Source organism: Agelaius phoeniceus, chromosome 1 (genome assembly GCF_051311805.1).
Source record: "Agelaius phoeniceus isolate bAgePho1 chromosome 1, bAgePho1.hap1, whole genome shotgun sequence".
In the NCBI taxonomy this organism is placed as follows: Eukaryota; Metazoa; Chordata; class Aves; order Passeriformes; family Icteridae; genus Agelaius; species Agelaius phoeniceus.
In genome coordinates this window covers 54,010,409-54,025,841 of record NC_135265.1, presented here as the reverse complement: position 1 = coordinate 54,025,841, position 15,433 = coordinate 54,010,409, and the positions used below count along the sequence as shown (strand labels likewise).

Sequence of the window (15,433 nt, the reverse complement as noted above, 5' to 3'; positions counted from 1 at the left end):
GAAGACTGACTAGCAGTAGGTTTAGATTTTAACCACCACAAAAACTGAATCAAAAGCAATTCCCTTTTCAGCCCATACAGCCCTTTTTTAACTGGTGAAGGAAGATCATGGGAATCTGAGAGTTCATGAGGCAAGCATGAGCAAGTTATACATATTTCAAAATGATCTGCATGCACAGATCATTACCTAGTATTATCTTGAAAGGATCACACATTCTTTCCACCAGGAAAAAAATCTGAGATATGGGGACTCCTATTACATACTTCAGTCTGTTTTTTGTACTTAAGCATTTGTCAGTTTTACAAAGAAGAAGACTGGATTGCCCAAATTCAAATCTTATCCCTTTCTTTGGTACTAATGGAACAGCTAACTTGAGGTGAAATGTTGCTGTGTGGCTATGACTAGAGGTGAAAGTCCCTGGGTAGGTAAGCCAGCACAGAGCTTGCTGACTGTGGATCCTTTTAACCACCCTCTCAGTGCTCTACTGATGGCATTAGAGGATCATCCCAAAGTCCATGAAACTATCTTATGTGGATTCATGCATGTAACTGAGTTAGGAATGGAGGAGGGGGGATAGAAAGAAAAGACACCCAGTTCAGGGCGCTGGGGAGCAGCAAAGTCCAGCTGCTCCCTAAGAAAAGGCAAGCCAGGAGCCACGCATGGGCAATGCACTCCATGCCACCAGAGCTGAGTGACCAGAGCCAGATGCTACTAACACAGTCAATCATGGGCCTGAGACAAGGCAAAGTGACAAACCAGGTCTGGGTTGGGCCAGCCAAGACAAAGACAGGTCAGGAGACAAGCTACACCATGGTTCTGAGGGCTCTATCCAGAACAGTTCCCTGCAGTGCAGATCCTGAGCTCAGCCAGGAAGCAGGACCACAAACTGGCACTACACCCAACACAGGTCAGGCAGCTCAGCTAAAAAGGAATTCCTGGATGCATGAGGTGCTGGTAGAGGTCTCCAGTGAGGCCACTCAAGACAATTACTGCCAATTAGTGGCCTCAGGGTACTTGCTTTGCAGTGCTTGAACTGCTTTAATACATGCCAAAATATCTATACAGTGAAAATTGTCCCTGTTCTTGTAGCTCTTGCAAGTGTGAAAACTACAGGAGGCCCCAGGGCATAGTACAACCCCCCACTCCTCACAGGCATTCTTCAATAGCAATGTTTTCTGGAAGCAAATGTAAAGCCACTCAGAACAGCCACAAAGGTCTGTGCCACAGGAAAATCTGGACTACTATTTTTGAGGTTGGTTTGGTGTTAGAGATCTGCCATAAACTGTTTCCAAATAACTTTAAGCTGTGCTTGGACATAAACCTCTTCTAAGCACAACCTATCTTAATAAAAAAAAAAGGAAGGTGATTTAAGCTCTTTCTGATTTTAAAGGAAACTATAACTCCAGGACTGGAAATCTTAATGCCAAGTTTTGTCCTGATAAAATTTTAAATGGCTCTTTTATGAATCTGTTGAAAAATACATTTATATTGAAAACAGCAAGTGATCCTTAACTATAACATTGTAAATATGACACTGAGCTGAGGTTACAGATGGAACAATAATCTATCTCACAGAACAAAGCTTGTCAACGAAGTGGGATGAAATATTGTAACATAACCTAATTTATTATTGCCTTTTCATCCATCTTGTTATATTATGAATGTGTCAAAGTTCAAACCTCGATATTTAATCATTTAACAGTATGTTATTCAATGCTGGAGCAAGCATTGATGGCATAACTCTCATACCAATGATATCCACACTGTTTCTCTGATACCTGTTCAATTCAGTCCTGCCTGGAGAACTGAAAAATATAAAACTCATTAAACTGCCTATGATACTTCTCTTTTATCTTTTTCTTTTCTTTTTTTTTCCCCCTGCAATAATCATCTGATGTCTGCCCACAAAAAATTAACACTTATTTCTAGTAGAACCTGGAAGATGAACAAACAAGGACTTTCTTGGTATGTGGTGACTCCTATTCTAAAGCATGTGGCTCAATTCCTCAGGCAATATCTCCCATGTTAAATTCCTATTGTTTATTTAATACCATAGTTTCTTGTACAGACTGACCCTTCAGCACCAGCAGCCAACAACTGGCTAATAAAAGTTTTTTGTGTTAATAAAGTTGAGCTCTGAGATTTCAATGTAAGGAGATTGAGGCCAGCACTGAGCATTTTTCAAATGCAACCCACAGTTCTTTTTTCACTTCTCATTGAATTGGTAAACAATCAAACCTATAGATACATACTATGGGAAATCAATAATATAATTTTTAATACCTAATTTTTTTTTTTTTTTTCAGAAATTCCAGCTTCAAACAGGCACTCCATTCCCCTAGAATCACTCACTGCCTCAAAGCTGCTATATCACATTCTTGGACTCAGGAAAACTAAGCAAGTAATTATGAACATTTTAAGAATTATTTGAATAATTCTTGAAATGTCAGAGCACACTTCATATAAAACAGCTCAAGTGCTGCAAAAGATTAAGCACTGTTAGCTATATTTTCTTAATGGTGGAAATGTAGAAAAAGGAGAACATGAGTATGTTTTTTAAGTCCTAAAACAAAAAAACCTTTTGATTTCCTGTATCATTTTCCATGTTTCAATACCTAGTGAATATTTACTCACTTTTCCTCCAAAATTCACACTGGAACTGAAGTCAGCATAGGGAAGTAGGTCACAGAATCTGATTTGGTAGCAAACTTTCATTCAGTAGATACATGTTCAAATAAATCATGAGTGGGTCCCTGCCTATGTAGTTCACAAAGAAGCTAGATCAGGGTTTAAGGTAGACAGGCTCTGGTTTGGTTTCCATTATTTATCTGCTGTCCACCTTGTAAAAGTTTGTTGTCTTCCTGATCCACTCTTTCCCCATCTTTAAAACTGTGGTAAAGCACTTGGAAAATGTTCAGTATCAGTTCAGTGGGAAGGTCACATCAAGAGATCCCATGTTACAAATATTTTCTCACTGAGGCAAGGACAATGCCTTACAAAATGTGCGCAGTTCTGGTATGTAAATTCCTAAAATATACAAATAACCTCACATGTGGTTAGAATAAAAAGTTTCTCCCACATAAAGTTAAAGGGCATCATTGCAGAAAAAAAAAAAAAAAAAAGGACACAAATGACTGTACAAGAGAGGTTCATGGTTCAGGAAATCTGCACGACAATTAGGCATTGACCGACAGCAAAAGAATATTACTCTGGTTCCCCTTTCCTTCTTTGGGAAGTGTTAACATTATGTAGTTACAGTTAAAAATTGACTACATTAATCAAGCACTAAATCCTCAGTCAGTGACTGCATTCCTATTTTTCAGCTGATGGACTGCCTGAACATGGACCCAGGTTTTTTACATATACTGCTACTTATAAGACTTCATAAATAACCCAACTATCAGCTTGTGGATTTCCTCAAGAATCGTTTATGCCATGAAAAGGAATGAATATTCATTCTGTTATTTAACAGAATGCTGTTTACATAAGGTCAGCTGTAACACTGGTGACCTTCAGTCCACAGTAACACCTGTAGTGACTACAGCAAGCAACTGCTGCTTCAGATGATACAGTCTTGACTTGGGAGTCTTGACATGCATTGCTTAAATGTGTATGCTGACACAGTTTTGACTGTTTAATTTCCTTCATTATGAAAAATGTAAATAAAACTATCTACTGGGCTCCCAGTATTTCTCAAGTCCACTCTTCTTTTGTTCTCTTCCTCACAAGCACCTGCCTCTCCTTTTCCTCTTCCATCCACCCACCTCTGTTGCTGCCTCCTGGCACTGCTCTGAAACACTGTCCACTTGGCCTTTGCAGTACAGAGCATCCCAGCTTTCCTCTCCTTTCTCCAAATCCTTCTCAGGATGCTGCAAGAAATCAGTGACTGGGAGAGGACTATGCATTTACCTGGCAATTCTTTGCTTGTACAAAGAAGGCAAACATAGAGAAAAGTAACCAACAATAACTACTCCCTGCAAATGCCACTTGCCCATTCTAGGCTTCTACCAGAGGTTATCTGGCAAATTTTGTGGCAGCTGTGTAAGCCTTGAGTACCCAGCTTGGTGCTCCTCCCAGGCAGAACATTTCTGCCTCTGGTCACTTCATTGCCCAGATTCAGGAAGCCAGAGCAAAGCTGTGAGACTGTAAATGGGGCAAAGGCACACTACCCTGCTGAGGGAGAAGGGATAATCCCCAGGGTGAAGAAACAGCTGGGGCTGGTAAACCCTGAGGCCATCAGAGCTGACTCACCAGAGTTCATTTGCCAAAGACTGCGAGCTCTTCCTGGCAGAGCTCCTTATATTTGCACAACACTCAGCAGAGGCTCCCATCCTGCACAGAGCTGTTGGTCACTGCAGTAATGTAAACAGTAAATAAAAGTAATGCTAACATGTGATTTCCATCTCTTGCTTCTGCAAGAGCCTTATCCAGACACTGCCTTACTTTGCTCAGCTTGCACTGAACCATAAATAAAGTAAGACCTTATACCTTCACAGGACAGCCCAACCCCAGTGCTGGTAAATTTTTCCTCTCCTGTCTTCAGCTGGTTCCAAGTTTACAGACTTGTAAATGTAATGTATTGACTTGTACATTAAAAGACGGAGGATAATGTAGCAATGTTGCATTTGATGCAGAAATCATCATCATGCACATAAAACAGATGCACAAGACAATAAAGTGTTATTTGAATAAGATTACCATGGACCTCCACACACTATTTCTCCTTCAAACTATGCTGTACTACAAAGTGCAGCAGGAAAATCTAAAAGCTCTACAGCCAACTCATTATCTGTTGTTAGTAATAACAGAGTGGGCAGTGAAATTACCAACTGCACTCCTATAGCAAACTTCTCTGCTCTGCAATTCTCTTCTGATGCTCTAGAGGTGGTCCCATTTGCTATTCAAATTTTAGCTTCCTCTAGGCTACAGGCAGAGCCTGACATCCCTTCCAGTCTTTAACCAGAGACACCATCATATCAGTATGTAGACATATATAAATCTGGGCTGCATTAATGTATCCCTTTCTTGCCTCCCTTGCTGCTCCTCTCCTCTCTCAGAAAAAGTGGGTCAAAGGAGTGTCAGAAGCTTTCTCACACTTAATGCTGTTAAGTCAGCTAATTGAATAAACATTTGTTTAACATTTGCTCCTATTTCGCTAATGCACTGTGAGAATGAGAAGAATTTTATTCCCCTTCTTCCCCATCCTCCCCCTTCGTCAGGAGTGCCACTAGCTGTTATCGCAGTGACTAATGTGCTGTATGTGGCCATTATAGTCCTCAACTCTGAAATTACAGCCAGGATGAACGATAGGCTCTGCCTGTATGCTGATTGGAGTTGGATGATGATTGATTAGAAGAAAGTCAGACTACGTAGCCATGCAAAAAGAACTGCACTAAGCCACAAGCTTAAACACTAAAGAGCATTTCACCAGTGCCTTCAGAGCTATTAGATGTTTTCATATGAACAACATTTCTTACATCCAGGTTTGCGCATTTTATCTTTATTCTTTCAAATACTGAAATTGCTTGGATAAGAGAGTTATATATTTTTTTAATATATATTTATATATATATATATATATTTATACACATTTCTAAGAGTAGCCTGAACTTTTAGAGGAAATTGAAGAGGCTTTGTGTCAAGTACAGCTAAATCCAGCCATTCTATATCAAACCCCTGCTAGAAAATTACTGTGCAGATGATAAGGCTGAAAGATATAATAAAAAGTGACTCTACTCAATTTACACTGCAATATTGGTATGACTGAATATTTTTCATTCAGGTGACTGATAAAATCACTAAACTGTATTGCAGATAAATAAAGGAGGCTTCTGTCAAGAATAAACACCATTAATCATGAAGTCTCACCCTCTGAGTGGCTGTGCTATGCAACTGCACAAATGCACCATCACAAGTGGCATGTGACCCACTGCCTCCTTTCTTCCCCCAGCTCCCCGGTGAAACCATCTTCTTAGGAAACTTTTCTGCTGCCTTTACAACATTTGGAAGCCCGGGAATGTCTTTTCCTTTCAAGTTTATACATAACTGCAACTGAAATAAATTTTAGTGGCAACACATTCAGCTAAAAATTGAACCCACAAGACAAAGTGAAGCCATGCAAACTGTGGCTGCATTGCTGTAAATCCAGCATTATAGTAAAAAGCCTGTGTTTAAACTGGTGAGGATGAAGTCTTTATAATTCTAAAGCTGAAACAAGTAGGAAATTTTTCCCCCAAGCCTTCTTCCCATTTTCTTCCAAACCCACATTTTCTTACTAGTTTTATAATTTAGTTTTGCTATTTCCAAATAGGTGCTGAGTTTCTTTTTGAACATACAAACATAAAATTTCTTAACATCATAAATCTACCTCAGTAGCATCTGTGGGTCTCCTTTCAAAAAAGCAACTTACATGCTAAATAATGGACATGAGCTGAAAGAAACTTACCCAGCAAAAGCACAGTCATACAAAAAGAAAAACAGACAACTTGGTAACCTTTTTCTAACCTGTTTTAGAGCAAGTGATGATTCAACAGTGGCCACGTTATTAAGCCAGAATGAAGCAGTGCCCTACACTCTAATGAGGTTAAAAAATGTAGTTAGGTCTTCATGTTAAAGGCACTTAGCAAGCAGCCTGCTTGGCAAAGACCAACTGTGTTGGAGCAGAGGACTAATCACACAGGCAGGAATCAAATCGACTGGAAGAATTAGGAGACTTGCGGCCCCGAGGAATGTAATTCATGCAGAAAAGCAGTTGTCAGAGCGAGGCCAGGGAACTGTGTGGGAAGAAAGCAAAATAAACAGCTCAACAAAGAAAACAAAGACACTCAAATAGTGGCTTTTCTAATGCTTGAGTACACTGAAACTTCAGTGGGTGCATATGACAAAAAAGTCATCAAAGACGACCTCTATAAAAGCAATATACCGGTAAATAGTGAACTGGTTCAAAAACACTCAGAAAATGCCTGTAGATCTTTAAAGATAACCTCGGCAGGACAGAGAAAGTACATACATACATGCATGCATGACTGGGAGAAGAAGAAAAACAATCAAATGGTACAAAACTAAGAGAGTTTAAATGATTTCTACAATTACTCCTCATTTCTCTCTCTACCACTCACAGATGAGAATACTCTCTGTGAAAAAACAGCATTGCTAATTAGGATCCACTCCCACAGCATGAGGACCAGATTACTGCATCCACCAGGGGGATTATCTGACCAGAAGGAAGAGCTTGAGGCTTGTCCTAAATCTCAAAAAAACTCATGTGCAATTCATGGGAAGTTTTTCTCATGACAGGTATGACCCATGACAGTAAAATTAAATTTTGAAATTAACTGATATATGAATCTCAAAAATACTGTTTTTCAAGAGAACAAACATTTTTTTCTCTTGAAAAACAGTATTTTTAATTAATGTGTTATTGCTCTCATAATTTAGTGGGGTTTTTATTTTTAGAGAATGAAGCTTTTATCACTTTTAGTACTTTGGAGCCTTTCTCCTCATCTCATTCATTCACTTATGATTTGTCTAAACCCTCCGTACCTCAAACTCAAGAATGCTATGCTCACTACTGTTCCAGGAAATTTTAGATTCTCTTCTTTCCTTAATTCCTTCCTCCCATTAAGGCAGGTGTTCCTTCTTCTGGAAAAGCCCCTGAAAGTTTCTCACATTACCTCAAGTGAACATTGTCCTCAACATCGGTTCTGGGATGCTAAGAAACACTCTTTTCCAAAATTCAAAACCAAGCCAAAACAAATCCTTTCATTTCCAGTGCCTACTGTAAGACATGTTCACAATATTACAAAACTGCAATTTGGGGAAGAAAAAAAATATTTTCTTAATTTTTTAATATAATAAAATAATAACTTCACTGTTTAAACAAAACCAAGTCGGCAATAACAAAAGAGAAATTCAGGAACTGAATATTTCTCCTATTGCACTTGCTATGCATATTTGGTTGTGAAGGGAACATTTGACTAAAATTCTTACTTTACAGGACTACAGTCCTGACAAAACAGCGATATGAAGGTTCAGCATTAATCATTTCTGTTGAGGTATGGTTGGATTTGCTTCAAACCTCTGTACTATCATCAACAGACAGCCCAAAATTGATATTCACAGGGATTAGTGACTGTTACTGAATAGAGTATCAGCTAGAATTTCTCATCTATAACTACATGCAGCAGAAAAAAAAAAGATTATACAAATCTACAGAAACTCCTGAATAAAATTCTACATATATACATTTCTATATAAAACGCACAGATTATTTTCTGATACGCATCTTCTCCCCCTTTCCCCTAGACAAATACATGATGTGGGAAAGAAAAGCCATTTTGAGAGTGCACCTGAGTGACAATATCAGCTGTACAGTACATATTTATGCTGTACCCAGGACTGGAGTCAAGGGGTGACCTTATGAAAGCACAACTTCCAAGCCTCTCCCATCCTCCAAACACCACCTCAAACAGCAGGTGTGCAAGTCACACATCAGCACCAACAATCATGAGAGCAGTAGGATTCACAGGTATATGAAGCACCACTTATATCAAAGGTGAATTCTGCTAAGGTAAAAGGGGGGAAGAAAGATATTCTGCTTACAGCCCCCTTCTTGTATTTTCTCTGCCAGTAACAAAGGTCCAGGTATGGGAGCTGGCTGAAGTGCAACCAGAGAAGATCAGGAAAACACTCAGTTCTCATGCCAGGCTGAGAAGTCTTGTCTCTGTCAGGCCACCTTTTTGATCTTTCAAGCACTAAAAGACATTTTGCTGCTACATAGTCCACAGTACAAGTTAGTCCTAACAAATGGTAAATATATAATGGCTGGAAAACTACAGCCATCGAAAGAAACAAGAGAGAAATTCCTCACACTGCTATTCTTGTTCTATTTGTGTGAAAACCTGGAGTTAAAAGCATTTCCCAGGCAAAGCTGTAACTTTGAACAACAAGCATAAAGGAAATTAATATTCTGGCTGCATACTTTTTTTAAAAGTAGTAAATTCAGTTTTAAAATCTTCAAGGTAAATGCATTATATGCTGGAATCATTATTAGTTCCCTAAACAGAGTAGGTAGCTGGGTGTGTAAATGAAAACCCTAAGGGGAACAACCTGGCCAGCTTGGAACACACCTGCACAAGCTACACACATTTGCTCCCTCAGCATCTCTGCAATTCAATCTAATCACAGGAGTAGAAACACAGCTCCCAGGCTCCCAGAAAAGGAATCAGGATGGAAGCCTGATGTCCAAGGAACAAGCAAGGCAAAGGAAGACAGAGGCAGGCTACACAAGCTTTCTTGGTACTGTCTTGATGATATACACTGATAGTGATCTTCCAGGGTAAAGCAGAGAACACCTGATTGCCCCTGGTCATTCAGCTACTGATCTCTCTGCCAAATCTGTCTACAGTGTTGTTAAATGGGGCTATTTGCGTTGGTGGCCTCTATAAACTGGACTAGACTATCAATCTTTTCTTCCACGGGCCAGTGGAAAAGGCATGATAAATCTAGGCTGAATTTCAACAGGAGATACAGGACTGAAAGATGTGTATCTTTAAAGAGATAGCCACTTAAATCTGATATGTTTAGAAATTCTCCCTTACGTGAAATACTCCCTAATTTTCTGTTGATCCTTAACACCGATGGTCACAACACCTCATAAATAATGCTTTCAAGAAGATGATAGGTTAGTTAATTCCTTCAGGAACTTTGTACTCCTGACTCACGGGCTGTAGGATGTTTGCCTCTGTGTCTAACCTCTGCAGAGCCTCCAGAAAATTGCCAATGCACCTATAAAGCTGACCATAAATGCAGCATAATCTATTATAAATTCAGACCTACACATTTGGTGCTGGAAGGGATAAACCACCTGCTCTTCAGTGGCAACTTCATGGGGCCCAGCTTCAATGTAAACATTGCTCTGAAATAAAGTCCCAAGCCATTTCTTCGTCATGCATCCTAAAAGTAACAATCAAACGAACTAACATTTTTCTTTAGATTGTTTCCTCTATCAATCAATAACATCAGTCATCAATGATAGCTCAGCCTGACCTGAGGCACAGTGATGAAAAACCCATTGAACACAAAACACAACACTTTCAGTGAAATTAAAGTATTGTTGGAGTTTTTATCTAGCATCACACAACACAGAATATGCAAGGAACAGCTAGTTAGTCTCCTACACCTCAGAAGCACAGCTACAACAGCCTATGTTTTGTTACAGATATGTAAACAAATATAGACTTATACACACACACACACACACACACACACACACACACATATATATAAGAAATACAGTAGGATGAGTAGGTGGTGCCAAAAGCAAGGTGTAAACTTAACTTCTGTTTTTTCATCCTTTGGGAAAGAAAAAGTGCCAACTACATTCAATCCATACTCCAAGATTCTAGGACTTGATGTCTTTGTTGGGGGAGGATGGAGTCAAAGTCAGGGAAAGATAGTGTGAGAGTGTGATGAAGATGCTCTGTGTTCCTAAAATTCATGCTACTCATCACTCACATTTCTTGGAGTTTATACCTACTCTAACTTTAGGGAACTTCCAATTCACAACACAGGAATCTCACAGGTACACTTTAAAAAAAGAGAAAGAAAAAAAAAATCCCCACTAAGACTGTAACATTTCAGCTCTCTTTGAAGCAAGATTTAACATGAGTGGAAGAATTGTGCTGAAAAAAAAGGAGTCTGTCACAGTCCAGTACCTCACAGGCTACTGCAACAAGTTTGACAGCAGCCTCTATAGAGTTGGCTTGCTTCTGGTTCACTGCACGTGAATACCACAGTCAATATCTGCTCACTCAACTAATACTGCTGACTACAGCACAAAGAACACAGGAATTTTGTCCAAGAAACCACAGGCTCAGAGCCTTTGAATGTGCACTATATTTAGAGCTTGCATTCTTTGCAGCTGATAACAGAATGAGATAATAGAAATTTCAAGCAGCAGAACTCAAGCATTGCAGCTATTCTATATATTTTTGTTTAAATGTTAAATTAAGGTAATGATCTACATGTTCTCAAAGGTTTTGCCATTGAACATTTTTTTTCTAAGCATTTTGTTAACATTTTACCTGTAATCTTCCATCTTTCTCAGGCTCTGAGTAGTTCCTTGCATTAGTTTTAACTGCAGAGATTTAAAATTACTCAGTCCATGACAAATGTAAGCAAGATATTCACCCTATTATGTAAAGAGGATGTATGCACACACACGTACAAAAATTCGCCCACTTGTATACACATCTGCTCACAGCAAGCACCTAAACAACTTGTAATCATGTCTAGTTATTCCCCAGTTTACAGAAAAATGTTACATAGAACAGTGACCTGAGGCATAGCTTTTCCTGGCCATTCTTTTTGCTTCCGTCATCCCTTAATTCACGCTGGTTTGAAAGCCCGCCTTAGGGAACCACTTCTCACTGGCAGCCGAGAATTCATCTAAGGACTGTTAACTGCCCAGACAGGGTAAATCAGCTAAGTGCCAGTGCTGATAGACACCTCACTGCCCATAAACCTTGGAACTGCTCCTCTGCAACAGCATAATTTATAAAAACCTCCTAAAGAATCCCTTTCGCTGCACTGGGTTCCACCAGCCAAACCTGTGCCTCTCTATGGATCAGGTGGAGAGGAGGCAACTGATCCCCTTTAGACCATCGGGGGAGTGCTCCCAAGGGCTTGTCCCAATTTTTCCTCCCCCTGCATCACAGGGCAGGATGCCCTGTGCATTGTTGCTACTGCAGAGTGCTGCAGAGAGGTGGTCAGCCAGCTGCCAGCCACTGGCGGCACGTCTTGCTCATTAGGGCTGGGGGCTGCTGCCACTCGAGTGCTTTTCTCAATATTAAAAAAAAACCCCATGAACCAAAGATTTGGGGGAACTTTCTACCAAGAGTTTTCAACAAAACAAACCATTACATTTTAAAAGCTCTTCCCTCTACATTAAAAATTTCACCATAATTTTCCCCTAATTTCAATTGCTGCAACTTCCCCAGACAGCCTGAAATCAAGCTGGCTGTATAAAAAGAACAAAGAGCCTCTGTTAACTCAATATTTATCTGCTGCTATTGTTTCTCCTTTATAAATCTGTAGTTCCTTGGCATTACAATTAGCTACTCCAGAGAAAATGATTATGTCACAAAGTATTATCCACCACAGAAACAGATGAATGATGTGAACCAAATGTAATCTGGTGCGCTTAGAGGCAATTCTGTTGACTTTCATGTAAATGTGCTGGCTTAAAACAGGGATGGATTTTAGCAGTGAATCCTTATTTGATCTAAAATTTATTTTTCAGCAGAAATTAAGTAAGATCGTTTTTCCTAAATACTGCGTTTTCCTAGAAGAGAGAAAATCAGTGAGAAATACAGAAGAGTTGAAATGACTGTGCAGTAACTTCAGACTGCAGTTTACCTAAACAAATGAATGTAACAACTTAAATAAAACAGCTATATCAAAAATATTTAACTATTTTTATCCACATATTAACCTACTTTCTTTTATTTTAAAAGGTAGTTCAGAATCAAAAATTTAAGAGAAACACTTAACCTTTTTTTCTGCAATTCAATATATGACATTACTAATTTGCTTTCCAAACTTTTTGCACTTTGAGATAGTTTTTAAAAACACTCTGTTTCTGCAAGCATTACAAAGCTAACGAAGGAGAATTTACGTTCTGCAAAGCTTGAGGTAAATAACACTTCATAAGAATGATCAAAACACTGATTCACTATTTTAAATGATGCAAAACTATACACTGAGTGAGATACCACAGTTTTAACCTAGACAGAAGCTTCCTATTTCCAAGCTTTGTAAAAGGTCTGGCACTGAAAGAAAACTATCTGCTGAAGTTTATGTGTGGGCATCTGGCACTGGTATTTTACTTCCCTGAATAATCACTAAGGAAAGAGGGATACACGCTGCTTGCAGAGCCTACAACATGCATATCTGTGGCACATAACAAATTCTGTATAACCTTAACGAGTCACCAGACCATGCTGATCCCTTCTCAGAGACTTGCTATAAAAATCCTCCAGGCTATGAGCAGCTGCTTATTCTGCATGCTGCACTTCACTTACAGAGACAGGTTTCTTGGGGTGTTTCACATTTAGTACAAGATTTCTTCCTGTTTAAAGAAAATACTTTCACGGATAATTTTGGGAAGCTGTAACTACAGTCATCTTTTCATGTCCCAAGAGCTTCCCAGCCTTTCTTCTTTGATGGCTCCTGGCTAAACCATAAAACCCATTCCAAGTCTTAAAGTAATTAAAGCCAATTCAATGAGTGATGTTTTTCATGCTGGGTGGGGTTCTCCTTCCCACTGTGAAAGGCTCAATGAATGCTCTGACAAGCTGACAAACTCCTTGCCAAGTCTACAGCTTAGAGGTACACTGAGGTAAAGCAGCAGGTAAAAGATTTAAGAGGTTTAAACACTCAGATTTTAAAAAATAAATTAGAGCTTAGAAATGAAAATTAAAAGAAAACTCATAATGTCAGGGACAAGGCTGGGAAAACATAAACATCCTATCAAATGTGTGACTAGCAGTTTCTCCCATAATCATGGATATGCTTTAATCTTCTCACATTTGGTATCCCCGATTTTGCTGCATGGTCCAAAATCAAACTATGATGAAAGCTGAGTGTCTGGGCCTGACTTTGCTTTTCTTTCCACCCTGGTGTAATTGATGTGTGTATAAACTACGTATAAAATAATATATCTAAGAATCAGTCTCCCTTTTTATCAACTTGGAGCTGACTGCAAGCAAAACACATGCTTTGGTTTAGTACCAGAGCATTGAGAAAGTTCAAAATGTCTGTTCAAAGCACTCATGTAAGGCACATGCATGGTTATCCGCACATGTATCATTTCAGGGCATAAGAGTGCCAAACTTGCTAGTCTCAATCAGCAGTTAGGAAAAAAAAAAAAGGAGCTTGGAATATTGTTGATTCTAGGGAGCTAAAATATACCAGCTGTACCATGCAATTTTCTCCCGGCAAAGGCGTTCTCCCCCGACTGTAAGCATATGATTTACCTGCTCACTCTTCCTCATGTGTAGTCCAGAGCTAAGGCAAAAAGGGATGGCAGAAAGAGATGGAGACTAAAGGGATGAATATTTTCAAACATGCATGATGCATCTTGTAAAGCATTCAGCCCCGAAACTTTAGCTTTCCACTAGCCTCCTGTAACACATGCATTTACCACTCCGGGATGTACACAAGCCACTGCCCCAGAGTCATTCCTGATATTGCCAACTAGCTGACTGTTGTCTCCTGCCTCATCTCTGAAGGAATGTGTTCCCTCCACAGCCACAGTAACAGTGCCTGAAGGTACCAGGATAGGTCACCTTTAAAGGCTGTCCAACTCAACCTTGAAATGAAGCATACTGGGAAAAACCTACTGATGCAACTTGGTTGAGTGTGGGAATGAATGAATGGCCAAGAACAATAGCTTCCTAAATTGCTGAATTTCAATCCATCAGGAGAATTTTGCCTCTGCCTTAGGAGGTTTTTTTTTTAATTAACAAATAAAAACTCTCATCCTAGCTAAGACAGATTTTAAAACTTGTGGGACTATGAAGTTATTTACACTTGCACTGTCATAAAAGTAGACATCCTTCTTCTTCTTCTGTTCACTGCTAATAACTCTCATTCCAAACAAAGACATCAAGCAACTGGAAGAGTTAGCCAATAATAAATTTGTGATTTGGATCTTGAAGAAAAATAGCATACTCATGGTATTAATTTCAAATAAACACCCTCATTAGCAGCATGATTTTGAATCACTGCACACCAACCAGCGAAGCCATCACACTCTAATTGATGACCTAGCAGATGTCAAGGACCAAAACAGAGATAAGCTTCAGCTCCTCCTTTAATACCATACTTTGTAAATCAGTTTTGGAAATTAGGAAAATTAGGAAAAAGCTGGACAAAAACAACAAAGAAAAACAAAGCAAGGAATGCGATTACTAAAGCCATGCTTCTTTTGGTTTGTTTTAATCATATGGTGTTTATCATACAATTTAACCTCCTTGTTCAATGTAAAGCAGCAAAACTGAATTACAGTGTACTGGATTTTTTTAAACTGAATTTGAGAAAACACAATAATAAAAGGAAAACACAAGCCCCAGCCTCAATTCTGCCATTCATCCATTGCTGCTGAAGAACAACTCAAGCTGCATACATCTTCCTGAAGTATAAACCAAAGATGTACTGTAGAAATTCCAAGATAACTACACAGTACTAACAGGTTTTGGTAACACAAAGTGACACATTTCAGTACATATTCATAAGGGTTGGGGGTTATTATTGGGCTGTAATTGCAGTTGTTCCAACACGTAATAAGCCATGGCTGGAAAAACAAAGGCAGGTTAATTTGTGATTTCCTCTACTCATTCAGAGGCAAATTAAGTGTCAAACAGCTAATACA

At 39.1% G+C, this 15,433-nt stretch overlaps 1 protein-coding gene and 1 long non-coding RNA gene across 12 annotated transcripts in view; one reads left to right on the top strand and one right to left on the bottom strand.

Annotated features, from left to right (window-relative positions):
* Nucleotides 1-15,433, bottom strand: part of GLI3 (GLI family zinc finger 3) — a 201,635-nt gene that overhangs the window by 70,991 nt on the left and 115,211 nt on the right. The window lies entirely within an intron of this gene.
* The window catches only part of LOC143694166 (uncharacterized), a 135,335-nt gene that overhangs the window by 79,348 nt on the left and 40,554 nt on the right, over nucleotides 1-15,433 (top strand). The gene's annotated exons all lie outside the window — the stretch shown is intronic.